Here is a 26,363-nt window from a genome sequence, read left to right on the forward strand (position 1 = left end):
ATACGCCGTCGCGCGGGACCGGACCCCAGGTCATCCCGTGTCAGGCCCGCTACGCTGGATGGACTCGATGGTTCTGAGATGGTAATGGTAGTAGTGGTATCTGCGGTTATGGCATCTGCCGGACTTTCACCTCTTTTAAGCGAGTCCCGGCTTGCCGAGGGCAATCGCTCTCACTAGCGTTCGACGCGCACTCACGCGCGGTCGGATTGCAACGTCTTGCATCGCGATAAATGATTCAGCCGAGATGTAAATATAAATAGCTCTCAATAAACCTTTGCAGATTAATTGTAGATCGAGTTATCTTTCTTGACTAAGTAAGATAATATTTTTGTTGCAATTTTATTTCATTGTAAATATAAAATAATTTTGAATATTGGATTTTATACATCAGAAGTGAAATAATTTGTAATTAAAATTATCATAGAATTGTATTACGCATACATTATTTAGGAAAGATAAATTTTATCAATTTCGTAAATATTAACACCACGTACGAAGATCGGTGAGAAAGTAACACCAATTTTGTTTTCCCTGAATTCCTTTAATTACCTTTCTTTAAATTCCTTAGATATAAGTTGAAACTTATCTTTATTTAAATATTGATATAACTTAAAAGTACAAAAGTGATTTGAAATACAAAAGAGTAAATAGAAAAGATCAACGACCTTCGATAATGTTCTCATGTTAGAAACACACGCTTCAATAAAAGTGCACACAGGCTTCAATAAAAGTGAAAACATCCTCCTACACCATTATGCGCTTGTTCGTGACCAATAAGTCAGCATCCTCGAGCTATTCTTACTTTCTAAACGCCAATTCGGCCTATCACGGCAGCGTATCTTCGTAAGATCCGAAAGCGCATTGTAAATCACTAGAGTTGGCGAAGTGTACATCGGAGAAGATTTTTCTCTCTTCCGCGTCGCCTTTATTAATCGCCGTTCATTAAAGGGATTTCTCACGTCTATTTATTCGAACAATTTTATCATCATCGGCGACTATTCACTTCACTGATATTTCGAAGAATAATTCCCGAGCAATATATCTCGCGTCATTTGAGAGAGTAGTGACTTGCGTACTCAGAATGAACTGGATTTTTTCGTATCTTGGCATCGTGCTTACCTAACATTTCCGTGATATAATGTGTATACGATTTGACGAGCGATCTTCGATTTTGTCGGTGAAGCCGAGGGTGAATAATGACTACGTTAATTTGCTATTGCTTATGATAAAGTGCATCGAGATTTATTATTCGCAAAGTTATTGCGTGAAAATAATCAGACGCACTTAATAGACAGGAAATAATTATTAAGAATTTTTGTAATGCATTATTTTATGTAAAACATGTATAAAAATATATCAATTAATATCATCAATTAATAAACCTATATTTTATTGTAACGCATAAATTTTTCATAGAAAACCATAATACATAGCTGGAAATCGCTATTATGTGTCCACATAAAAATTTGTAATTAAAGATTCCATTAAAGAAGCTTGTATAAAAAAGGGATCGATATTCAATAAAAGAGATTTGCAATAAACGTTCAAAGAACAATTCTAATAATAGGTGGCAATACAAAGAGCGCGATACCGAGGAAAGATATCGTAAAATTTTGACTCGCGCGGGACATGTACACGCATTTTAATGGCGATGTTTATTTTGCATTTTCTCACAGAAACGATTTGCCCTTCACTTCGCGCGTATCGTGGGCACTCGACAAAGGTTCGCACAATTCTTGTCGATACGATCGCGGGATTCCACTTATTCGCACGTGTGCAATATACGTCGGGCTTATGGACAAAGAGAAAGTTCTCTTCGGAAAGATGCGTGAATTACACAAGCATCTACAAATTGCATACTTTTAAGGACTCTTAATTGATTTGCGTGAGAAAATTTATAAGAAAGCCTATCAATTTGCTGTACGTTTATCTTTATACTATAATTAATGCTTCTTTGTATTGTCCTTATCGATCATGACGTATTAGATAAATGTAGATATCGAAAAATTAAGAGAAAATTCGATTACCGATTTCAGTAATACATGTACCGATATCGCCTTTGCAATTGACAGGCTTGGCCAAGTCTGCGACGGTTCCGCGTTATGCGCGCGTTTTATGAAAATGCTTATCGCCTTGCCGCATCGCAAACGAAACAATGCTCGAGCAAGGTTTTACGAGCTATTAAAATTAACTAGGTTACAAGTGCGATAGTGCAAGCAGGTAGATCGCCGTATTTCTGCTTCTTTGACAGACTTTTTTGTTTCTGCACGCAAAACCCGTGATAAACCGGCTCGCATGTTCGCACAAGTAAAAATATCTGCGATTTTTTATAAAGTATTTTTTGGTTACAATAACTTTAATAACTAAGTGATATACAGGGTGTCCGGTAATCACCTCTCGGGTGTAGGTAGAGCGAATTAAACCGAGTAGAAAAGTCCTCTACCGCTTTGCGATTTTCGCAATAATTAATGAGAAATTAATTAAAGAAGATCGGTCAATTTGCGCGAGTCTAAGCGCATGGCGAGAAGAAACAGCCCACTGTTACGTGATTAAATCTGGAGACCTAGCTGGCCACTCCACAGGTCCCCAACGGCCAATCCATTTTTCCGGACAATGCTGATTTAGCAAATTCCTAACAATACGAGCTGGGCACCCATCCAACTGCAGCCAATTGTCATAGCGAAGATTTGAAGGCATCTTGCAATAGATCAAATAGATTGTTATTCAAAAACTGTAAAAATTGGTGTGCATTGATGCGGTCAGGTAGGATGTGAGGTCCAATTAAATATTCATTAATCATACCTGCTCAAACATTGACTTTAAATTGATGCTGAAAAGATGATATCCGCTAGGACGCAAGGATCCAGCGTTTACGCACCGTTCGTATGTTGTCGTTATCATTTGTAGAGTGCTCCTACCAACGCTTCGTCGCCTAGTAACTAGATAACCAATGCACTGTACCGCCACGTGTCTCTTCTCGCCGCGCTCTTAAGCTCGCGCAAATTGGCCGATACTGTTTAATTAATTCCTCATTAATTATTGCGAAAATCGCAAAATGGTACAGGACTTTTCTACTCGATTTAACTCGTTCTACCTGAGAGATGATTCAGCAATTACCGAACACCCTGTATACATTGTAAAACACTAGAAATAAAATAATATCTTGGGAAAATTTTTTATATACAGGGTGATTCAAAACATGATGTCCTTGAAATGTCACATTCTTGAGCGATTTCTAAGACGATTTTTTCTTTTACAAAATTTTGTTCGAAGCTTAGTTTTTGAGTTGTAATAAAAAAAAAAGAAAAAGTAGTTTACTACCCACACATACGAGTCTGGTACAACGGGTAGGCAGAAGTGATGCAACATCTTAGAAATTACTCAAGAATACGATCTTCAAAGATATCAGATTGTTTTGTTAAATTTTATACATATGTACATAATTTAACTAATATACAGGGTGATTAAAAAACTATATGTATATCGTTTTTCATGTTTGTAATGATTTAATTAATGTGTTTAAAATTTAAATTCTAAAAATATAGAGATTGCCACAAAAGCAAATATAAGTAAGAAACATAGTTTGATTGCTTAATTACAAGAGAGAACTTCATTTATCAAAAACTATAATGATTTATAATTCGAGAATGTTATACATTTTATTTAAAAAAGATCGATAAAAGAAAATCTGTCGTCAGAATAAAAATTGGCTACGATGCACATTGGTAGAAACAATCCTTTAAGTCAGTGCTCGGAATTATTTCAGCTTTTCAGTTGATTCTCGACATCTCCTTACCGCGCGCGCCGGCCAGCCCGGTTGTGCCGCCCTTAACGTTAGGTGGATTCGATTTCATCATTGCTGATAAGAATGTGATGTTATTTTAAAATATCTGATAGCATGATAATATTTGATATTTCTATCTTGTTGATTAAAAAAAAAGATTAAAAGACTTCAATGTTTAAACTGTTGAACTTTCATTAGAAATGTCTCTTATTACCTTGTTACTAACCATTGTTTCAAGCAAATTCTCTTATCTTTTAACGCTTTCTCCTTTTCTCATATAATAAACACGAGAGGGAGAGAACAGTAGCGCGTTTACCTATAGGTTTTTAGGGCTTAAGCCCCTGGGCGCCGAAGCGTCAGGGGCGCCGCAGCTTCTATATATTCATAAAAAAATGTTCCATTTTTAATTATCTTCTTGTTCTTAAGTGTGTTTCGGTAGAATTATATTAACATTTAAAATGTTAATTATTTACTGTTTACTCATTGGGGGAGGGAGGCTAGATCGAGGCGCTCGAAGATCATAAGCCCCTGGGCACAAATTTTATAAACGCGGCCCTGGAGATTAGACTATATATATTACCCTTACCAGTTGGACTCGTTTTAGTCTTTTTTTTCCGCCAACACTTACAAACGTTGACAATAAACGCTGAACGCTGAATTCGGATAATTTTCTTGTGCCTTGCTGTTTTTTATTCGGGGTTTTTCCTTGGTTCATCTAATATGTTGGATGCTTCGTTTAGGTAAGTGTTTTTTTTTTTTTTTTTTTTTTGTTGGATTGTGTTTTTAGTTTTACAACCAATTGTCTGTTATGTACACAATTTTTATTGTGCAGAAACAATTCAATTTCAATATATGTTAATATGTGCGATTTTATATATTAAACATAGGCAAGCTACACGCGCGCTATTTGTTTATTTAATTACAAAGAAATATATGTATATTATAACACTATTCATAAGAAGACAGGCGCCGCGGAAGTATTTTTCATCTGAGGACGCAAAATTTATAAAGGGGATACATAATACATTAATAATATGTATATATATATATATATATACAGGTACACACCTATACCATTTTTCTGTGTAGTTTTATACTACGTACAAGTTCTCCGCGCTTAGTGCGCAGAGTGCATGGATTCCTCTAGAAAAAAATTCTTTCATGCAGCCACTAATGCACCGTCGAGGACAGTCTGTCACAGAACTCACGCCGTTTTCTAATCCATTTGTACACTTGCTGGAGCGACAAACGTACATCATCATACTGCAACTTTATTCGATGATGAATTTTAATAGGTTTCACGCTCAAAACACGGATGGCAGACTGCTGCTCCTCTTTGGTGCATATCTCAAGTGGGGCGGCCATCTTTACACTGCTGCTGTGAAGTAATGTTACTTGTTTGCTATCACTTGTAGAACACTTTTTCAGTCATTGACAAAATTGCCAACTTACAAGACAATGGTACGATGTTTCGAATTTTCATCGCAATTTTAAGATTTCTATTTGACTCTTCCTAATACTTAGTGCGCACCAGTACATCCAATCAAAAACGCCATTAATTTATGGTGATATGTATTTTGATATTTTTTCCTGCAACCTTTAAACACATGTCTTTGTCACGCAGACAACGACCTGATCATAGATCAAAAATTATAAATATTAAACATTTTTAACTACAAAATTAACAACACCAACAACTAATTCTGACTCCCAAGTCCTGTTGCATTTTGATAGAAAAAATAGTTCGAGACACCTTGTGTAATCAATTGACATAGAAGTGCTTATACCGTCGATGAGGTATCTATACAGCTCTCGATCATGGAATACTTATTGCTCATTAACTGAAAACTTGAACAAAGTCGACTCGGTGAAGTCGACTTCGCTCCGCAGGACGGAATCTATTTAATTTTTCATGTTTTAGAAATATTATTCACGCATTGTGGTAACAATACATTACAAGACTTATGGACAAGAAAAGGTAAATAGGAGGTGATTAAGATAAATAACCAATTTGTCTTCAAAGAAAAATTTGTTCACGCATTGTGATAACACAATGCATGGGGTACAACTGCGTATTTATGTACAAACGTGATGTGTAACGAATATATATTTTTAGCTTAATCACTCCCTATTTACCTTTTTTGTCACAAATCACAATATTTATCTTTTCTTCCCTTATCTTACTATTTGTACTGTTGGGAACTATTTTGATATCTACCATATTGTTGAGTCATCGTCAAGGATAGATAACTTGTGCTATTATAATACTTTGTTGAAGACGATGCACCCAACGTCTCACCACCATCTATCCCTTTCTCCTTCCTGCTCACTCTCGTTCTCCGTCCGCTGCAACGGGACCGCGAATCTATCATCGATTGCGAATCGAAAAGCGAGGTGAGGAACTGCCGCGGGTTGGTCAGTTGATCGTAGAAAATATCGAAGGTCGCGCTGCATTGACCGCGCTGAATTTATATCCCAATGTGATGTATCTTCGACGTTAACTTCGCTATTGATCAAAATGTGGCAATCTCAGGATTGATAAGATTAATCTCATTTAAAAAATTTTGATGAAAACATATACAGAAAGATGCGAATAATAAAAAAGATTGTCAACGGAATCGTATAAAATTATTCATAAATTTGTACATAACATCATGTAAAGAAGAAACTTAATCTTATATTGAAAAGGAGGAAAAGTCGAAGATTGTCGCGAAACTTCCAAAACTTCAACGATGCATTTAAAACAATGAGTATCGTGAAAAAATGTAAGAATCAGTGCGCAAGTGCAGAAAAAGAATTTCACAGTGGACATAAAGTTCTCATCGAACATATACGACTTCCAGTTGTTTCGTGTTTTATGCTCGTTTAACCCTTTCAAGGTTTTTAAAAAAAATTTTTATTCGAAATGATGATTTTAGTAAATAACAATGCACTAAAAGTTTGTTTTTATGTGATAATCCTCAAAGCAATGCACAGAGCTCGATGTTACATTCTTTACATTCAAATCTAGATCTTTTGTCCGCTATTGTTTTCGCTCCTGTACAAACAATACATTTTTTTGCCCTGTTGAATGATTTTTATCTTTTTCAATATAAGGAAAGTGTCTAGACGTAAGTGTCAAACGTGAAGGATTAGATAATCGAGGTCCAATTACAGATTTACGCTTTGAATCATATTTCTCAATCAAAGAAATGTTTTTTTTTCTTTTCTTTACTATTCTCAAAAAAATTCTCTATTATTCTCCAATACTATTCTCAATAAAATTTTTATCTTTTCTCAACAATAACAATAAATTAAGAAAAATTTTTCGAATTCTATTAAATGACTATACAAGCGAACACGACCCTAAAAAGTCGAAAATGACATATATCAAAATGTAGAGCCTAAAATCCTGATTAAAATGATACTTTATTCATTAAAGAATATTAATCCATTCTCGAGATACTCGAGTTACTATATACATATAGTACGCCCGTCCTGAACCGGTTAATAGTCAAATGTCTTCCGAGAAATGAATCGCAGGTACCGAGCTTTGTCCCAGGCTCAGCCTACGATGCGCGCAAAACTTTTTTTTTCGCTCCCTCCTTCGTTCCCGTTCGTTCATCCTCGCTCTTTTTTTCGCGCATTCTTTTTTATACCCGCAACAGCCTCGCGAAACTAATTTAGCCTCAACGACGGCGACTGCGCGCGAAAAAAGCAGTTACGACAAATCTTCAGGCGCGCACGTCGGGACATCGCCGCGCGCGTTCGCGTAAACCGCCGAATTTAATGCGTCAGCGTGTATCGAATTTTAATCAAGCTTCGCGTGGACGCTTTCGAATTTTCGCATTCGGTTTCCGCCGTTAACTTCGTTGAACGCATCTAACCGTGATACGTCTGAAAGTGCCGCGTGCGCGCCAGTTCGGTGCCTTTCAACCTGTTCGGCAGATATATCCGATTCGATATGAAACTTTTTACTTGGGGAAATGTATACATTTTGCATATGCATTTTTTAGCTTCTAATTTAATATTTAACGATCGGAGAAAAAATACGCCTGTGTCTATAAAAAAAAAAAAGCACCCTTCTGTGACAATTCAATAATTCTAATCGTATTAAATTGAATTAATATTTTACAGCCTATTCTCGCGACTTGATTGCCAAATTAATTTATTTTAAATATGGATATATGACTAATTTATCTTCGCTTTTATACGATTAATCAAATGTAAATCCTCCTATTGAACATGAAAGGAGAAATATTCGACGCTGCTAAAATTATAATAAAATTTCGATTTTGTTACTGATAGCAGTCATAAAAGTCTGAATGTAATGGTATAACACGCATTTCCTTTATATTCATTCTCCATTGATAATTACGTTTACATAACTGTACTTCCACGTTGTCATCGCGATGTTCCAACAATTTAACACATTATCTCCGTGCATTAAATGTATACTGCTAATTGTAATTGCAACAATTTCACGGTCTTATGTAACGTCTCAGGTCATCGACACCGAGATACTTTCTCTGAAAAAAAGTTATCTCGGACGCAAATAAACGTGATAAACGTCAGGCTTCTTTGATATAACATTGCGCACAACATTTTGTTGAATCAATCATTCAAGAGCTCGTCTCTTCGTTTTGCAATTTTATCAATTATTTTAACAGACTTTGATAGCTGAAAAATTCATTTCTACGATCACGTCCAACAAATTTTGTCCACTGTAAAAAGCAGAATATAATTCGAACAATTGAAATTGATAAAATAATAATAGAATACACGATATGAATATTAAATATTAATTCTTGAATGTTGAACTTTTGCTCATTCTTCTCGACCTGGTCGTAAATATAACATCGTAATTCTTGAAAGAAAAGGAAATGCTCACACACAGTTTATATAATCAGCAACTGGTTGGCGCGCAATATTTGAGGCTCGTATAAAAGGAAAGTTCGACAACTCGCGAATCATGCGCGCGGCGTTTTCCGTAACCAAGCTATGTATGTAATCGTCACGGACGTGTACGACGGAAAGGATTGTTACGTATCCTCGAAGGAAGTACGTCGTACACGCGAAGGATTTCCTGCAAGGTGAACGAGAAGGGAAACGCGCGTTCTCTCCGCTTATATAATTCGCCGTAATCCCTTTATCTAACTATACACAATTGAGCGTTGATTTAATAGAGTCGCAAGGATAATGAACTTTATCACCGGGGAATTAAGATGCAAATAATATAATTGCGAAATAAATAATATCTTAATTGACCAAACTGCCGTATAATTATTTCAAAGTAAGATAGAAGAGAGAATAAAATCTCTCTTTTATATCACATTAATCGTTATTTGCAATCGTTTAACAACCATTTTATGTAAGTTATCGTAATGCACATCTTTTGCCGAGCACCGAGCACTTCCTTCTTGCTCTTTCCGCTGCATTAAAAACCGAGAGAGGATGGATCGAGGAGAATGCTGCAAATACGTTTCGCTTCGCAGACGTCGAGTTGCATCGAGACTGCATCTCGGCGAAGTAACGATTCTCGAATCGACCAATCTCTTTTTTTTTCTTCGTGCCGCCGATGGCGGTCTCCCTTTCCTCCCTCATCCGCTCGATCGGAGGGAGGCCCGTTACATATCACTCGCGTCGGATAAAAATACACCGTGGGAGCGATGACTCGGGCGTAAAAATACATCGAAATGCAACCACGGCCGGCGCGTGTATATTTACGCGTGTGTCTCGAACGGCGAACGAACGCTTCGACGAGCGCGCGATGTGCTCTGGCGTGTGTGGGTGGACCGTCTCTAGATGGGAAGAAAGAGGCAGCGGGAAAAGAAACTAGGCTGGGAACAAGGGGAAAAGAGACAGGGAGAGATAACCGTAAGCGGACGCGCCGAGTGAATGGAACGTAAGAGAATTTACGGGTAGGAGACGCACCGCGAAAAGAACCGTAAAGACGGCCCACGATGGAGGAAAGCGGAAATTTCTAAGGGGACGTTCGCGTGAGTTCTTCCGCGGAATGGATTCCGGCGTGCCGGAATACAATGTGAAGACTTTTGGGGCAAGAGTTCACTTCAGCAGCACGCTTCTCGAATTCTGGAAACGATCAATGTTTTCTAAGTTTCGCCTCTTTCAACGTTTCAATCGTATTATGATCTGTGCGAGTAATCGTTAAAATATAATCAAATAAAAGTTTCCTCTCTCTCTCTCCCTCTTTTAGATATATATTTATAAATATAATTTTATTTTATTCACAAAATATTTTCCATTCTTTGAAAAATTTTGTGCTAATTAAAACTTGTATATATTTTAGTACCACGCTATAGGCAAGTGTAATTCTGGAGATATAATCGTATCATTCAATTTATTTTCGTTTTCTCTCTTCTAATTTATTATTGATGGAAAGGATGATTCAATATAGTTGAGCAATTTCTAGATAAAGAAAGATTAAATATATAATTTGTGATATAGTTGTATTGATGAAATATTTATTACAATATACTTCAGACGTATCTTGTTTCTATTAGACTAACAAGGAAAGGCACTCAAGTGTCTCCCCTCCTTTTGATGGGCTTTAATATGTTGTGAAGTAGCTAAAAATAAGGGACACGTATTTTTTTATATGTGCTTTCTCACACGTTTGAAACAATCCCTACAGGCTGACACGGTATATTTGATTTTGAGAGAACATTGTGAAAACTATAAAAGATAGAAAAAAATGTTTTAGACAAAAGTTGTATGGTATTTAATGCTCCTTACAATTGTGCATTTATATATTTTTTTTAATATTATATTTCTTATATACCTCCCCCTCTTCCCCCTTATTTTTGCAAATTTCAAAATTTTAGTAACAAGAATTGAAAGATTTTTTACGCTGAATTCAACCACATATAATGATCTTATTTTTTGAAATCGCACTTTTTAGAAATAAACTTTGAATACCGTGTTTATATGTGCGGTGCTTCATTGTTTTCTTCTCCTGCGACATGAATTATTCATATTATTGTTGACAATTAGTTTTGGATTGTTATTTATTACTTGATTTTAATTTCATGTATTTCTTAATATGTCGCAATTTTTAATTGTCACTTACTTTACAATAACACATTACGATATAATATTGCAACTTACTACGATATCAAATATAATCGTAAAGTTAAATATTAAATATTTTTATGGCAAGATTGTCATAAAAAATATTGTATCGTAGTGTATTAAAGATATTTGAATGAAGTCGTGTAATAAGTTATTATTAATTTCGAATATTGCTTTTAATTATTATGCGTATTTGAAAATAATTACCTTTGTTATTACAGAATGATGAAGAAGCTCGAGTACACAAGCACGATGTAGACGTGGCGTATGGTATTCAGAGCTTATCCACTCTAGAAAAAAGGAAATACGGTAGAAGATCATGAAAGATCGACACCGGAATGTATGAAACATCTCGAAAATCTCGAAGTGTATTGTTGACGCTTTTCCGTGACGCTGATTGATTATCTCGATTATTCTGACAGTTTGACAGCGAAGGCTATTTTGACGATTATTTAAAATTAAAAAAAATTTAATTAAAATATTTAGATTTTATAATTATTAAATTATTATAAGAAGTGCGCGCGGCGTAACGCGCGCCTGTATTGTTCTAGTGTGTAAAAAATGCGATTTAAAAAAATAAGATCATTATATGTAGCTGAATTCAGTATAAAAAATCCTTCAATTTTTGTTACCAAAATTTTTAAATTTGCAAAAATAAATGGAAAGAGGAGAGAAGTGTATGAAAAAATATAATATTTAAAAAAATATATAAACTGATTGTAAAGAGTATGAAATACCATACAACTTTTATCTAAAACATTTTTTTATATCTTTTATAGTTTTCACGATTTCCTCTCAAAATCAAATATATTGTGTCAGCTTGCAGGGGTTGTTTCAGCCCCTAAACGTGCGAGAAAGCACATATAAAAAAATGCATGTCTCTCTTATTTTTAGCTACTGCACAATATAAAGCCCGTGAAAATCGGAGGGGGACATTTGAATGCCTTTCTTTATAAGTTAAACTTGTTTTTAATCTAGTTGTTACTATTTCAATCGTTTATAAGACAGTAAATGTGCATTTACTTATTTCACACGATATCTGTTGCTAATAGATTAATTGTTCTGTTGAGATTTCTTATATTCTTCCCAATCTTAAGAGAGATATGAATTGATAGAATAATTAGATCTTCGGAAGAAATGCATTTTGAATGCACCGCAGCGACTGCGGTAATGCAGTAGGATTTTCGCGTGGAGTCGCGTAAGAGGAAGAGAGACTCTTTCGCGGCGCAAAGTATAGTAACCGGTCGCGGTCGTTCGGCATTAAAGCCCCAGGGTCATTGACTGGTGCAGCGGTGGTTACACACAGCGTCACGTACCAACCGTGGCGTCCACGGATGTGGCCGCCTTTGCGCGTGGGAGTTATTAAAAGCCGAACGAATCCGGCGAGAAAAAGCAGCCGCGGTTAAAAAAGGAACCGAACGCGCGTTTGCCATCGTTCGTTCTGTCGGGTGTCATGGACGATTCTCTCTCAAATGCGCGGTTATCCAAAAGAGACAAGGAACCCCCAGACTTTCCTCTTAAAAGACGTCCAGGCGCAGGCCGATACGATGACGCTTTCGTTTCAAGTCGGATAATTGAGACGTCGCTTTTGCGAGAAAACGCTCAGGATATTTAGTCGTGCGATATTTCAGCGTGGGATATTTCGGACGAGCCTAGACATTTTAAGATTTCTTTCACTATCGGATAAAGAGACATCGATAAAAAGATTTGCCGTAAATTACAATTGAAATAATAATGCTTAGGATTTCGTAGAAGGATTGCGTTTTATTTAAATGAGCTTAGTTGCATTCAGCACTATTCACACAGTGTGCAGACAGACAATGTCGCGGACGACTCGTGGTGCGTTAACCTAAACCTTGCGAAAGGAGAGGAATTTAATCTCGACCACGCTTTCCTTCCTGTCGGATAACAAGTACGAGAATTGACAATGGGCTATGTCGTTGCGGCCAGCTGACTCGATAAGGACAAAAGAAGACCAATCTCGCCAACGGCTGCGATAACGAGGCGCTTTGAGTTTTTGCTCGATATCAGAGTGCATTATCGCAGCAAATTTGCTAATCAATTTTTTTTACTTTCCGCTTCGAGTTATCCAATTATTTAAATTTTAGCACATTGCTATCATTATATAAATTATAAATAGTTTATTTTTTACTGTGCTCGCGCAATGTCATGAAAGTTTCTAATCAAATTTGTACAAATGTTCACACTTGAAATCACTCGGGAATGATATTCAATTGCCAAAACATGAGCTCAGCTGTTGTGCATCCGCGTTTCAAACATTACGTGACAAGTGACGTGTTTCTTCTCTTTTAGTCGTTTTTCCCTTTTCTCTTTGATTGCATAATTTGTGTACCGGGAGATGTCTAAATAGGATTGTTGCTCTGTGCTTGTTTGCGAGGTGTGTGCGTAATGCATCCGAAAAAGGATAGAAGGAACTGACCCGAAAAATACTATAAGCGAAAGAAAAATGTATTTACTTTATATCCCTAATTATGGCCCAAAACCACACAAATTTTGCAAGAAGTTCTAAATACAGCGAAGAAGAACATTGATTTAAATTAAACTAACATACTTGAAAGATGGAATGTAGACGAGATACTTTTTAAACAATCAAAGTAACGTTAAATTAAAATGAAGAATAAAATGAGAAAGATAAAACTACAGTAAAATACAAAGGACAAACAGACGGGCAGGCGGGGAACAAAGCTAAAACTAACGAGTAAGTACATTACAAAGCTTGCGGTCGCTGACGCAATTAATACAATATAATACAGCGCAGTGCAGTTTACTTTTAAAAAGTCCAGTTATAAATGTCGATGGGGAGAGATAAAAATAGCTGGAGTTAAATAGAGAAAACGGGGAATGGAAAAATCTATATTTGTGGTATACGATCGATAAAGATCGATAAAGATCTTACACAAATATTATTACAAATCACAACACTATTTGTACTCGCTTATCATTGTTATAACTATTTTGACACATTCAAATATCTTGATCCTATTTAACTACGTATTACTCAACATATTGTAGTAAAAAATTAACAACACATATGCATTATTATTTCAACGCACTGTGTATTGCGCGGTCGCGCTTTTCTGTTGAAATCATGGAAACGCAATAGCGTTTTTCAAATTATGCAAATGCTTAAGCGTGAATAACAGGCATAGTTTTCCGAGCAAAAGGGGCTTTGGCTTAAGGGCCAGAAGCGTAAATTTACGCGGCGAAAGGAAAGGGGTACGCACACAGGACACATGCGTGCGCGCTTAGAGAGGCCGCGTTGTATGCTCGTAAGTTGACCTCGGGCAACTTTCACCGCTGCGCCGGAACGAGGACCGCGGAATACGCCGTTACCTCATTCGCTGTGTGTGCACGCTCGTTGAATGTAATTTATGCACGTTGCGTGCGATCATGGTCTCGCCGGAGCCGAGACCTGCGCTCGCATGGTCAGGTACACGACGATAGGAGGTTGAGCTCAGGGCCGGACTGGAGATTACGTCAAAAATAAAATTGCGAAAAAGAACAAACAGAGTAATTATATCGGATCTGAATAAAAATTTTTTATCTTATTTTTGTAAAAGAAATATAAATATTCTAATTGGATTGTTAATTGAAGAATTTATAATATTGCAAATTTTGTAATATCAATTATTGACTTAAAATTATTCATATACTTTGACTTTTCTTACCGTAAAATATCATAATTAAATATTTTATCACATATTGTTATATAACTGTTTTAAAAATAAGTTTTTTTAAATAATGATGCTAAAGAGTATTATGAGACAAGAATGATTAATTATTAATATAATATATGTATGTCAATTATATATAATATTTAAATATATTAATTTTATAGAAAAGTCAGGATGAATTTTATCACTTTTTCTATCATAGAAATATAAAATTTAAAAAAGTATCTAAAGGCTGTTCAAAAAGTTAAAACCTATTCATTCACTTATGCTATTTGTAGTCAAAGTATACCAAGTTAAACTTGGATCGACCCTGATTGAACAAACGTCTACAGTTTTACACTTGGCTTCTCACGATCGTAAGCAGGAATGCATTAATATATGCTTTCCACGCTTCGTGAAATTTTACGAAAACTATATGCATCTTTAAAGGCAAATTTGATGACATTTACGATACGTTTCGCATAACTTTTTTGCATTCAAAATTATAATTAATTCGTACCACAAATCATAAGAAATAGCAAAACTAAGAGTAACAAGTAGTGTAAGCTCTGTCGCGTGACAATAAATATACATATTTTTCTATTATAGACATAGATTCGAGATGCAGTACATTGCCGAGTTGACAAAAAGAGAAAGTATAGTATCTTCATTGATGTTAATTAAACAGTCGCAGGTATAATGAAGCAAGGCAAGCGGAACAACTCGAATGTACTTATCAGTTACAGCTAAGACGTTGTCAGTGCAGGCACACAGTGCGTGACAACTAAATTATTACTTAAGTAGCGAAGGCTACGATTAGATACGTAAAGTGAAACCGATGCCTAGCACAATAATCTTAGTTGGGAATTTTGAACTTTTAACGGAAGCAAAATGTGTACCTTGAAATAAAATTACAAAGATAGAGCCGTTTAGATAAGACAAATTATTTCCTGCATTTTATCTATCATTAATTAGCTTATATCAATAAATTTGATTTACGAGATCAGATAGACGCGATGTGCACACAAAACTTCACGAAACTCCTTCCGATATCGATCGGTAAAATCAATCCTCTCTCGCGAAAGTTTCTAAGTAAATAAGTTATGACTTCGTAAAAAGTAAAGAATCCGCATTAATATTGTGATTTACATTCCGAGCATATAATATTTTTGTGAAAACTGCTGCATTTTTTTTTTTTTTTTTTTTTAGTTAAAAGGATGGATTTAAATTAAATTTCTATGGAAAATAATTAAAGTTTATAGTGAAGATATAAAAAGCATTTCAATGATTTGAAGTGCAGATTGTGTGTCGCTAATGGTTTTCTTCGTTGAGACTCTCTAAGATATCGAACTTATTGCAACTGCCGAACGCGTGATTGATCGATATAAAGTAAAACCATAAATGAAGAAGTTAGTTCCGGCTAAGAGCTGGCTCTAATCTACTGCAGTTATCAGTTATATAGCTGAAATGTCTGTAACGAAGCTAATCTGATGTCACCTTGCAAAAAATCTGCGCAGGAGCTGTTTCTCTTGCGCACAGTGAATAATACTGCAATCACGCACCCAGCAAACTGTCTTGTATACAGCTTTGACATAATCCTGATATTATTAGCAACAAGGTCCCGGCTTAAGCGACAGTAGTTGACACCATTAGCTCGATATACAGCTTATCCTAACATATTGTTGCAGTAGATAAAGAGATTTTTTTATTTTTGTTGAAAATTATAGATCCGCGTAAGTATAACAAAATTTTAAATAAAAACGTTCACAATAATTAATAAAAAATTGATAAAGAAATTTTTATTTTCAGTTTATGGTCTTTAAATGTCATTTCATATTAAGTCAACAAATAGATATTTGCATTATGCAATTAGGAGTAAGATTCTAATTTTTAGAAATCATCGGAATCTCTACACTTTATTGTAACTTGTTTTCTCGTTAAAGCTATCGCAAAATTTGACAAACTCGATGTGCGCAAAATAAACCTCTTTTCGCATGTTTGTGAAACTAGCATTTCCATCACAGAAAAATTGAAACAAGACTTATATCAAAATTTAATACCATTCAGGTGTTGGTTTAGCGTTCTGTACCCAATTTTATCGTTTTAACCATTTAGCAAAAATTTACAACTGAAATTGTGGATGATAGCTTTACGTGAAGGAACGCTGAAATAAAAAATGGAGCAGTAAACTAACACCTAAATGATACTAAATATAAATCTAATTTTATATTTTTGCAATAGGAATGCTACTTTATCTTCTTTTTACGTGTCTCGCTTCTCGCAACTTCTTCTTTTGTTTGCGAGTTTCGTGAATTCTCTTTCTCTCTACCTCTTTCTCACTTTTATATTTATTCGATCTACCCGCTGGTGTTTCTTCCTTCGCTTCGCCAGAACATCGCTGTGTTGAGGATCGATGTTCCGCGACGGTTCGCGATTCGTGATCCAGCAGCCGCGACGAGGATCATGACTCTCGTGACGCGGAAGTCGAGCCGGTCGAAAAGAAGCGCGGAGCTCGTGCCGGCTCATTTCTTTACCTTTTCCACTTCTTCGGCATCCTTCTCTTGCTCGGTCGATTCTCTAACTATTTTCCTCTCTCCTTTCTTTTCAACTAGAAATCTTCCTTATTGAACGCATGTAGCAGTTTCTACGTCAAATATAGCAACTCTAAAGTTAGAAAAAATAAAAAAAATAAGAGTTTATTAATAGAACTGAAAAGATCTTCTCCTATTGGCGCGCGCCACTAAAATCAAATGATCAATCGATCGTCTTTTCAATATTTATGCACAGTTATCTTCTTCCATTTCATGATAAAAAAACCTAATTTATATCTATTGATTACAATTTCGGTAAATGAACATCTTTTTACGGCGCATGCTACAGACACGCGAAAATGATATCTATGGTTTCGCGACGATTGGCGTAAAATATCTATCTATCTTTCAATCGCTGTTTGCATTTCTCTTACTTGATGTTTAAAAAAAATATTTCTCTTAGCAAACGCAGTAAGGTTTTTATCCACTTTGCTCTTCCATTTCTTGCTCATCCGCATACATGTACACACGCACACACACGGGCAGTCACGTGTGCCATGGAATCATGAATAGAATCCCGTGTTTCGCTATAATGCGTATTAGCACGTACACGCGGAGGAGGCGGGCCCGCTCGTCACCGACGAGCCTGGACGTCGTGTAACAGTAGGTCACTAGTGAAAGTGCCTAAGCGGTGAGATGATTGCAGTTGCACCGCGCACCGCGCCACTGCACACCGCTGCCGGGGCAGTTTAGCGGGGTTGCCGTCGCTTCCTGGTGCGACTACCGAGACACGGCACGACTCCCCGACCAACATAATGATAGCTTCTAAATGCCCGCGATATTACGGCGGGCCGGGGATACTCTTCCTTAGATACCGCCGCGCGATCACGACGAACGTATTCATTACGGCCGTTCCTCTCACCGTAATAGGCCGCCTGGCGAATAATTGCAGGAGTAGGAAGAGTTGTTTTCGCGCTGTTGGGCCCTCTTCGTTGGCTAATGCTCCCTTGGATTCGTTTCTTCTCCTTTCGAAAGAGAGAGAGAGATATATATATATACGATCTGTAATTTGGAATTACGGCCTTTACCCGGAACGATTTCGCCGGGGTTTCTCACAGAGGTGGACTGAGGTAATGTTGGCAGGCTCGATTACTGTTACAGTACGGCACTGTTTATTGGCCGTATTTCTAAAATAAAATGTTTGTTTAATAGCAATTAGCATGTAAATGCTTCTCATGAATTATGCATGATGAATACATTAAAATTTCGTTAAATATTTATATTGCGTACTGTATTCCCTTCTTTTTTTAATACACAAATGGAGAAAGAATGAAGAAAAAAATAATTACAATATATTTTTACACTCATCACATTAAAATATACTTGCATATGTTCACTGGAAATATAACAATATTACGAATTATGCATAGAGTAAAAATACATTTTTCACGTTAAAATTTAATTACTATTGTTGGTACTCTGTAGCGTACCACAAAATCGACCTGTACAGATTTTAATTACTCTTTGTAATCGAGTCGACCGTTATCCAAACAAAAGCTACGAAATGCGCTGAATAAAAATATTTAAAACTACTGCTGCTTACTTTCCATCATTTCGATTGATTAATTTTACACGACATGTATGAATATTTATTGTTTGTATCTCTTCTCTTGAAACCGTAAGAATCAATTTTTTTAATATTTGTAAATTTTTATTCATCAAAAAGAGTGACCTGTATTTAACCCTCGCTTTAGAAAATGTCTCATTTAAACTCCGTTTTAGCACGTTAGAACTTTAGAAAGAATTTCCAAACATCTTTGGGAAAAAAAACTTGAATCTGAAATGTCTTTAAGCCATAATTCTATTTGTCTGCAAGGTGATACTATAAATTAATATAGCACAAAATTCATCGTAAAGAAGAAACTCGGCAATGATCAAACGCCGGTGCATCAGGACGGATCGTGCTGCGCGAAAATCCGTTCGTAACGAGGAAGAACGTTACGAGCGAGCGCAGATTTCACTGGCGCGCGTTTCCTCGTTCCAAGAGCCCGGCTTCATAATTCATCCTCGTCTAAGACTTCCTAATCCTTGCTCCCACGGGGAACTAGTTCGAAAATAGTTTCACGTTGCGCGCGGTTCAACAGCGAGCACGAAGACAGATTCTCGGCACGCCGCACGAGGAAATCGGTCTCGTACTTCTCCGCGGACTCCCTCAAATTTGTACGAAGGCGGTGAGAATAGAGAGGGTCGTTAAATTTTTCATGAGGGTCCGGTGTGCGAAAAACTTGAGAATTTGAAATGCATTCGCATTTTGTTCAGTGTGTCGGAGTGCCGTTCTTTCCAACAGCCGCACTCAGCTTCCAAATTTAAACGCTAAAGAATATACCGCAAGATAAAAATAACCAGAATGCGTACAATAAAGAAAAGCTAAAAATTTGTTAAGACTTTTTCCGCAGTCGTGCTTATTTATTTGTCATTTTTATATCCTTCTGCTGTGAGGATTCGCGCGGAAAATCCTCTGTATGAACAATGTTTTAATCTCACAGGTAGTACGAATGCAGCCGAGTGCCCAGTTGTGTTATGATACACGGCAATATCGATAATGGATTTTCAAAACGTGGTTATCTAAGAACGCAGAGAGAACCGGGTCGCGTAAACATGTTATACACGAGAATGGAAATTGTAATAGAGATAATAATAGAGATGAAATTTGTTTATGCTCGCGCCGACAATTATTACGTGTTCTGTTTATGTGTCCTACCGATGTGCAACAGTGTAATTTGTTTCGCAGCGTGCTCGTGTTTTCTCAGAAAAGTTGTAATTTGTTCCGCAGAGATAGAAATTCTTTAACAAGAAGATGAGACCGGAATTAATGTAAAAAAATTGCACAAATTTTTCATTTCCAACATATACCGCGTGATATCGCGCGGTATAAAAGTTTTTAACAAGAGGAAGTAATATGTAAACAAGAAAGTACGCACTTGTCTGTGTTCTTGAAGAATCAAACATCGCTCTTGATACGATCGTAACCGCTGTAGGGCAGGGATGTTGCATCGCAGAAAATTACAACGCATCAAAAGAGCGAAGGAAAAATAAACAAGACCATGTCAGTGGGTTAACGGCGACGATAAATGAGAACGAAGGCGATAGGTCTGTCCTTTCTCGAGAAAGATGTCGTCGGTACAATTGCTTGAATACATTTTGCCAGGTTCGTTTGTGCGTACAACACGCCTGGCACTTCCTATTTCTTTCTAATCCATTTGATATTTCGATATTGCGCCCGTGCGCGCGATATTTTCCTCTCCGTTACAGCTACCCCGTCGGCTTTTTCCATATTCGCACATTTGTTGTGTAAACACCAGGCAGATGAGAATAACGAGGTACGCCGTAACGCGGGCACGAAAGAGGATAAAATATACCGTCATTCCTCTCTGTTGGCATGAATGTCTTTTGTAGATCGTTACATGAATTTACACGCCATAAGAGTGTAGCACTTTTACCTTCACCCATTCTTACACGGCTTTTTACGTGCCGCTACGAGAAATAATACGAGGTCTCCGAGAACTCAAATGTGATTCCAACGAATTTGCAGTCAACGTCTTCCACAGTAAATTGGGAAAAATTAAATTTTTTCGGCAATATTTAATAAAATAAATGTAAAAGTAAATACGAGGAAATGAACGTTCCGAAATAATAAGCTCGCATAAAAAGAAACGAGACAAATTTATAATAAAATCGGAATATTTAATATCGCTTAATTTTTCTGCATGCTCGGAAGGGATTAAAAAGCCATCCGTGAAACTGAAAAATAGATAAGCGCAACTGACATCCGGAGGGTAGAAAAATGCCGGAGGCGCTTTGCGGCGCTACACTTTTACAAACACGCACACGTGCACTTGCAAAGGTATAAAATGATATGTACACGTGCGTAGTGCCCACCTTTAGCGTGTTAGTAATCGTACATTCTCCCCATTCCACCGCCGACCGACCCCCGTCGCTCGTAATGTCTGATCAATGTTACATGAGCAACCAGTCTGCTACGTGTTCGCCGGATCCTTTGGTCCGAGGATCGAGGCGCTCGTCCGTGTGCCGGTGTCCTTCTTAAAACACCGTCGGCGAATAATGTCGAAAAGTCCGCGCCGCGGAAAATCGTTCCGAGATTTTCGATGCGTAATGCGAGAGTGAACGGTCACTCAATCGACATCTATATTTCCACCGTCAAGCCTGAATAATTATATGCTTATGAAATTATCTTTTTTTTTTTATTTTTATTAATTTATAGAATCGCAGAAATGCGTCTGAAAGTTTAAAAAAAATTTCATGGACGAAATTTGTATCTATAATGTTATGTCATCTTGTAGCGCCGTTATTACCGCGTGGTATTATCTTACGTGGTCTATTAAGTGGCTGTAAAATGAGCAATAGAAGCTAGTGAAATTGAAATATGACTCGGCGATTTGGTGTAAAAAATTAAAAAAAAACGTGATGTGTGTTGTTGCGAATGCATAACGGCGTGGCACAATCGCACGACGATTCACCGATCTCTCTCTCTCTCTCTCGAGATGATATCCCGGTGACTTGAGTGAATCACACCGGTACATCATGGCTGGCAGCGTGTCAAAAGTTTACATAATGAGGAATAAAAATAAATGTATGACAAACGCGAGACTCTCTCGGTGCGTGCGCGCGAATGTCTGTACGCGGAAGCACACATGCGGAATTAGCGCATCGATCTCAAAGAGCCCTTATTATAGACGCGAGCGTTCTCGAAATAAGTCTCGCGCTCTTTCTCGAGAGAGAGAGAGAGAGAGAGAGAGAGAGAGAGAGAGAGAGAGAAAAGACAGGAAGAGGAAGGGAAAGGAAGACGTCTCGTGGTCGAGCCTCGAGTTTTGACGTTAAGGAAATCGCTCAGGGAGTAAGAAGCCCGCCGTTGCAGTCGACGATGCATCGTAAAGCGAAGCCGAGGGATAGTTGAGAAAGAGCGACGACCAGGGAGAGAGAAAGAGATAGAAGGAAGAGAGGAGAGAAAGAAGAGAGGAGCGCACACCAGGTCGCTCCTCGGTCGCTCTCCCTCTCCATCTCTCGCTGGATGTTTGTTCATTTTTTTCCACTCCGCGCCTGTGTGCCCTCCGCCCTGCCGTCCCTCCCTCTCGACCGTGGAGCGCCCCCCTTCTCTCTGCTCTCGCCAATTCTCCCGCCCTCCCGCTCCTTCCTTGGGCCGGAGTAAGGACGGGCATTGACCTCCACGCGGTGTATGGAGCGCTGCACCGAAATACATCGTTGTTGCTCGCACATGCGTCTCCCTCCCTCTCGCGCCCTTACTCCATCTCTTTCTTTCCGCCTCCCGTCCTCCATCTTTCACTCTCCGGTCGGCTCTCCCTCCGCCCTACGCGCGTCCTCCGCTCGCCCACCTCGCGTTTGGGGATGCGTGGAAAAACCGCACGAGGTGCGTGAACGCGCCGAAGAGGTAGGATTATAATAGGCGCCGGTGTGTCACTCCTTTCGCCGAAGGGAAAAGATTGCGACACTCGTGTTTCATTGATGATGTCTCTTTCTCTGTCGCCCGCATGAAGGCCGCGTGCGCCAACGGCTGTCCCTCGCTGCATAATTTATTTGACTTTCGGCAAATACATGCTCTGTTTCGTACTTTATTCTCCAAACTTTTTCCTCCAAAATTTAAATATTTCACATATCGAGTGCGGGAGCTGCGAGGAAAAAACAGCTAAAAGAAGTCTCTTATCGCGCACCCGTCTCATATATCTCCGCTGACGACGACGACGAGGAGATGCGCGCAGACCGGTGTAATCGATTCGCCCGGACCAGGAAGCGAAAATTGCAGGCCGAATCATTTATACCGTGCACCACGCCGGATGATGTGCGATGTACGGTAATTGCAAGAAATCCACTACCAATGTTCCGCTGTACAACAAAGTCGGCATCAGACACGGCTACTGAATCCGTCGAGATGCAAGACTGTGTCCGAGAAGCACGATCTTTAAGCGATACGATGCAAAACCGGTTCATGAAAAAAATTCTTTTAAAAACTTTGAAATTTATCTTGGATTTATGATAAAGAATTTTATTTGTTTACTTAATAGACGTTGTGCATAAACGAGGTTTGCGAATTCGACAAAAATAAAAGTCATCATGCATAAAAAAAACAAACATTATTCAAGTCGCAATTAAAGTATCAATGTAGTTTGAATTTTTCAGATCGTAACTCGTCATATATATATATATATATATATCTGAATAATGTTTGAAATGTTTACAAATTTTTATAAACAGTAAACAAACTTTAATTATCCACACTGGCTGCACAAGGACTGCATATTTAGAATATAAACATCATTATCGGAAACTTAATTCTACATAATAAAATGCAGTGTATGAATTATAGCAGTCGCATGAATCGGCAATCGACAGTTGTTACGCGAAGCTCTATTCTTATTTCGATTCCGCACGAGGACCTTGTTACCTCGCTGCAAATGACACTCGAATCGGCGACCTACGCCAACAGAGTCACGCGCGAGGTGCAACGGCGACGACGACGACGACGACAACGACGACGGCGACAATTCGCCAGAGAGTAAGAATGGGAGAAGGAAAGAGAGAAACACTCGTTAAGCCGCACGTATCGGTCGCACGTATCGCGAAATAAAAAATTCAACCGGCCGCTGTCCAGAGAGACCCGTCGAAATTGCGCCGCGAGACCGGCAGCGCCGGCCGGAGCGGTCGCGGGGACCGCAAGGGGCGCGACGAGGAGGGACGAGGGAGGGGAAAAGCGCGACACAATCGCTGCATTATGGGCGCCGCGGCTGCCAAAAGGCTGGCCGGGTTCAACGACCTCCCGATGCACTCTGAAACTCCTTTCCTTCCGCTCCTTCGCCCTCCCACCCTCCACGCGGCCGCCGATCGATAAAGCCTGACCGTGAAAACGCGACGAATGTGCACGCGGCGACGTCCAGTCGATTTTCAGGGCCTCCCCTCCCTGGTCCCCACTCTCTCTCGCCGTTCTCTAACGCCGTCCTGCGCCGCTTCAACCACACCGGTGGCGATCCTCGTCCTGCGCATGGGTCCATCGCGCCAGGTTCCTCTCTGTCCTATCACGGGACTCTTGCCCCTTTCTCTCTGCCTTCTCCCGCGTTGTATCGCGCGCACGTGCGCCCTGGCCCTTTCCGGAAGTGAGAGGAACGTCTCGTGCGTCCCCGCTGCGCCTCGTGAATCTTCGGTCTCCGAAGACGTTAGCGCGACGTCCCGTCATCACGCGACGTCGGTCACGGGGGATGCCGAAATCTCGTCGCATCGCAGACCAACTGGCACCTTTCGCTACGTGGAAGCTTCGTATGTGGAGATTGCGACATCGCAGCGACGCATCTTGGACGAAAATTAAAAAAAAAAAGAAAAGTCGCGAGAACGGAGAAAGAGGATAGGAAACCGAGTAATCGAATGACTGTGAGATGGGCGGATAATTCTCGACGGCATCCCGATAAACTAATACGCTGCATCGTCGACTATACGTGTTTTAAATTATAAATAAATAAGGTCGATGTTTTATTCTGACTTTAATGAAAAATGTTCAATTGTACAACGTTCAGAAAACTAGTGAATGCCTTTAACAAGTGAACACTTTGACTCTTGCGTTATCTGTATTCATAATCAATAAAAAATACTTCACAATATAGTACAAAAATATAAATCCAAGAAATTTATTTCATATTCTGTTATCTCTTGTTTTTTTAAGATACGTATGTACCGATAAAAACACCGGAGAATCTATTTCTTGAATTCTTTATTTTATTTTACATTACTTCGTATAAATTGCGCAAGGAATAATTTGACATAAATATGCAGAAGCAATGTCAAAATTAGTGATAAATTAGTCGCCGGGGAGGGGAATTATATTAACGCAAATTACGTCGTGATAAAAAAACAACTAAATTGCGTGATTTTGAGCGAAATGTGTCAGTTGTATCGCGATATAATTTGCGAAGAATGTTTGATTATTTTCAAAGTAACACGAGGATGTTATGTAAAGCAAATGTTTTCAGATACTATGCTCCGAGTGCAATGCCTCTGACGACGCTTTATTGATCTTGATAATGCGTATACAATGACTCAAAGTGTACGCACGTGCGTTTCATCCGCCGATGCGGCGAGGAGAAAACGCAGAATGGATAAAAATAGTACTTTGCTTTCAGCGGAGAAAAGTACAAGACAGTTTTGTGTGCGACAGGTGGTATGTTGTACGCGAAATTATGAATGAATGCAAGCGCAAGATCGACTTTTGCAGCACAAAAGCGATCGATGTGTAGGAAAATTCAACACTTGTTATCATTATATAACGATTAAGTGAGAAATATAATATTTAATTAATAAAACAGACTGATTTGAAAAACTTCTTCGTTTCCTTATGCAAATCTGAAACTGGTATTTTCCATCGATAAGATCAGCAATCTATCGTCGGTCAATTAACGTTGTTAATTTTATCGCGTAATACAGCTGTGTTAAATTTATCTGACAATTGCAAACACTTTAGCTTAATACAAATATTTTTATCTAGTGATATTACGACCTCTTCCCATTATTTAATTCGTAATGCGGTTCTGCCTCAAATCAGCAAGACGTGCGGAATATTTTCTTCCCTCCGGCTATAGAATTAAATTACCGCCCTCTCCTCGCGCCGGCTTTATCCTCGCGCGCCTTCCTCCTCGTTAAATCCGCACAATACGAATAAACGCCAAACGATCGCTCGGTTGTGCAGATTGCTCTTGATGCACAAGCGCTCGGCCGCTTTAAGCCTCTCTCGCGAGAACAACGCGCGGCGAGGGGAACACGAGAGAAGGAGAGAGAGAGCGGCCTTCTACGGGGGGCAAAGAACCTCCCACGAGTTCGCGCCTCCATTTTCCTCGACACTCGCTGACAAACGAAAATAAGAGCCGTCGCCCGTCTCGTTTAACTCTCTCCCGCTAAAATCGCCGTTTGATTTTCCATCTCCGCTCGTTCGCGCCGAGTCCTGAAAGAACCGCGGCGCTCGCGCGCGTGCGGTGCCCTATTGTTGCATCTGGAACATCCGTCGGGTCGGTCCACGCACGCACGCACGCACGCACGCAGAAACTGTGCATGCACACCGTGCAGAATCGAGGAGGCGCGACAAAACATCCGTCATCTTTACATGCATCTCACAGACACATGTTGCAACGTGCAGCATCCCGACACGGTGCGTCGCACTTGCATCTCGTCTAGAGAATTCGTCGGGAATATTGCCTGGCTCTCTCTTGTCTGTCACAAGATCTGCGTGCG

The 26,363-nt window shown here is 38.7% G+C and overlaps 1 protein-coding gene and 1 long non-coding RNA gene across 2 annotated transcripts in view; one reads left to right on the forward strand and one right to left on the reverse strand.

Annotated features, from left to right (window-relative positions):
• Nucleotides 1-26,363, forward strand: part of Hr4 (Hormone receptor 4) — a 168,137-nt gene that overhangs the window by 11,899 nt on the left and 129,875 nt on the right. The gene's annotated exons all lie outside the window — the stretch shown is intronic.
• Nucleotides 4,682-8,778, reverse strand: LOC137000089 (uncharacterized). Its single transcript, XR_010890385.1, has 2 exons — nucleotides 5,480-8,778; nucleotides 4,682-5,381 (listed from the first exon to the last, which is right to left on the reverse strand). It is a non-coding gene; the product is annotated as an uncharacterized lncRNA (long non-coding RNA).

Source organism: Linepithema humile, chromosome 5, assembly GCF_040581485.1.
Source record: "Linepithema humile isolate Giens D197 chromosome 5, Lhum_UNIL_v1.0, whole genome shotgun sequence".
In the NCBI taxonomy this organism is placed as follows: Eukaryota; Metazoa; Arthropoda; class Insecta; order Hymenoptera; family Formicidae; genus Linepithema; species Linepithema humile.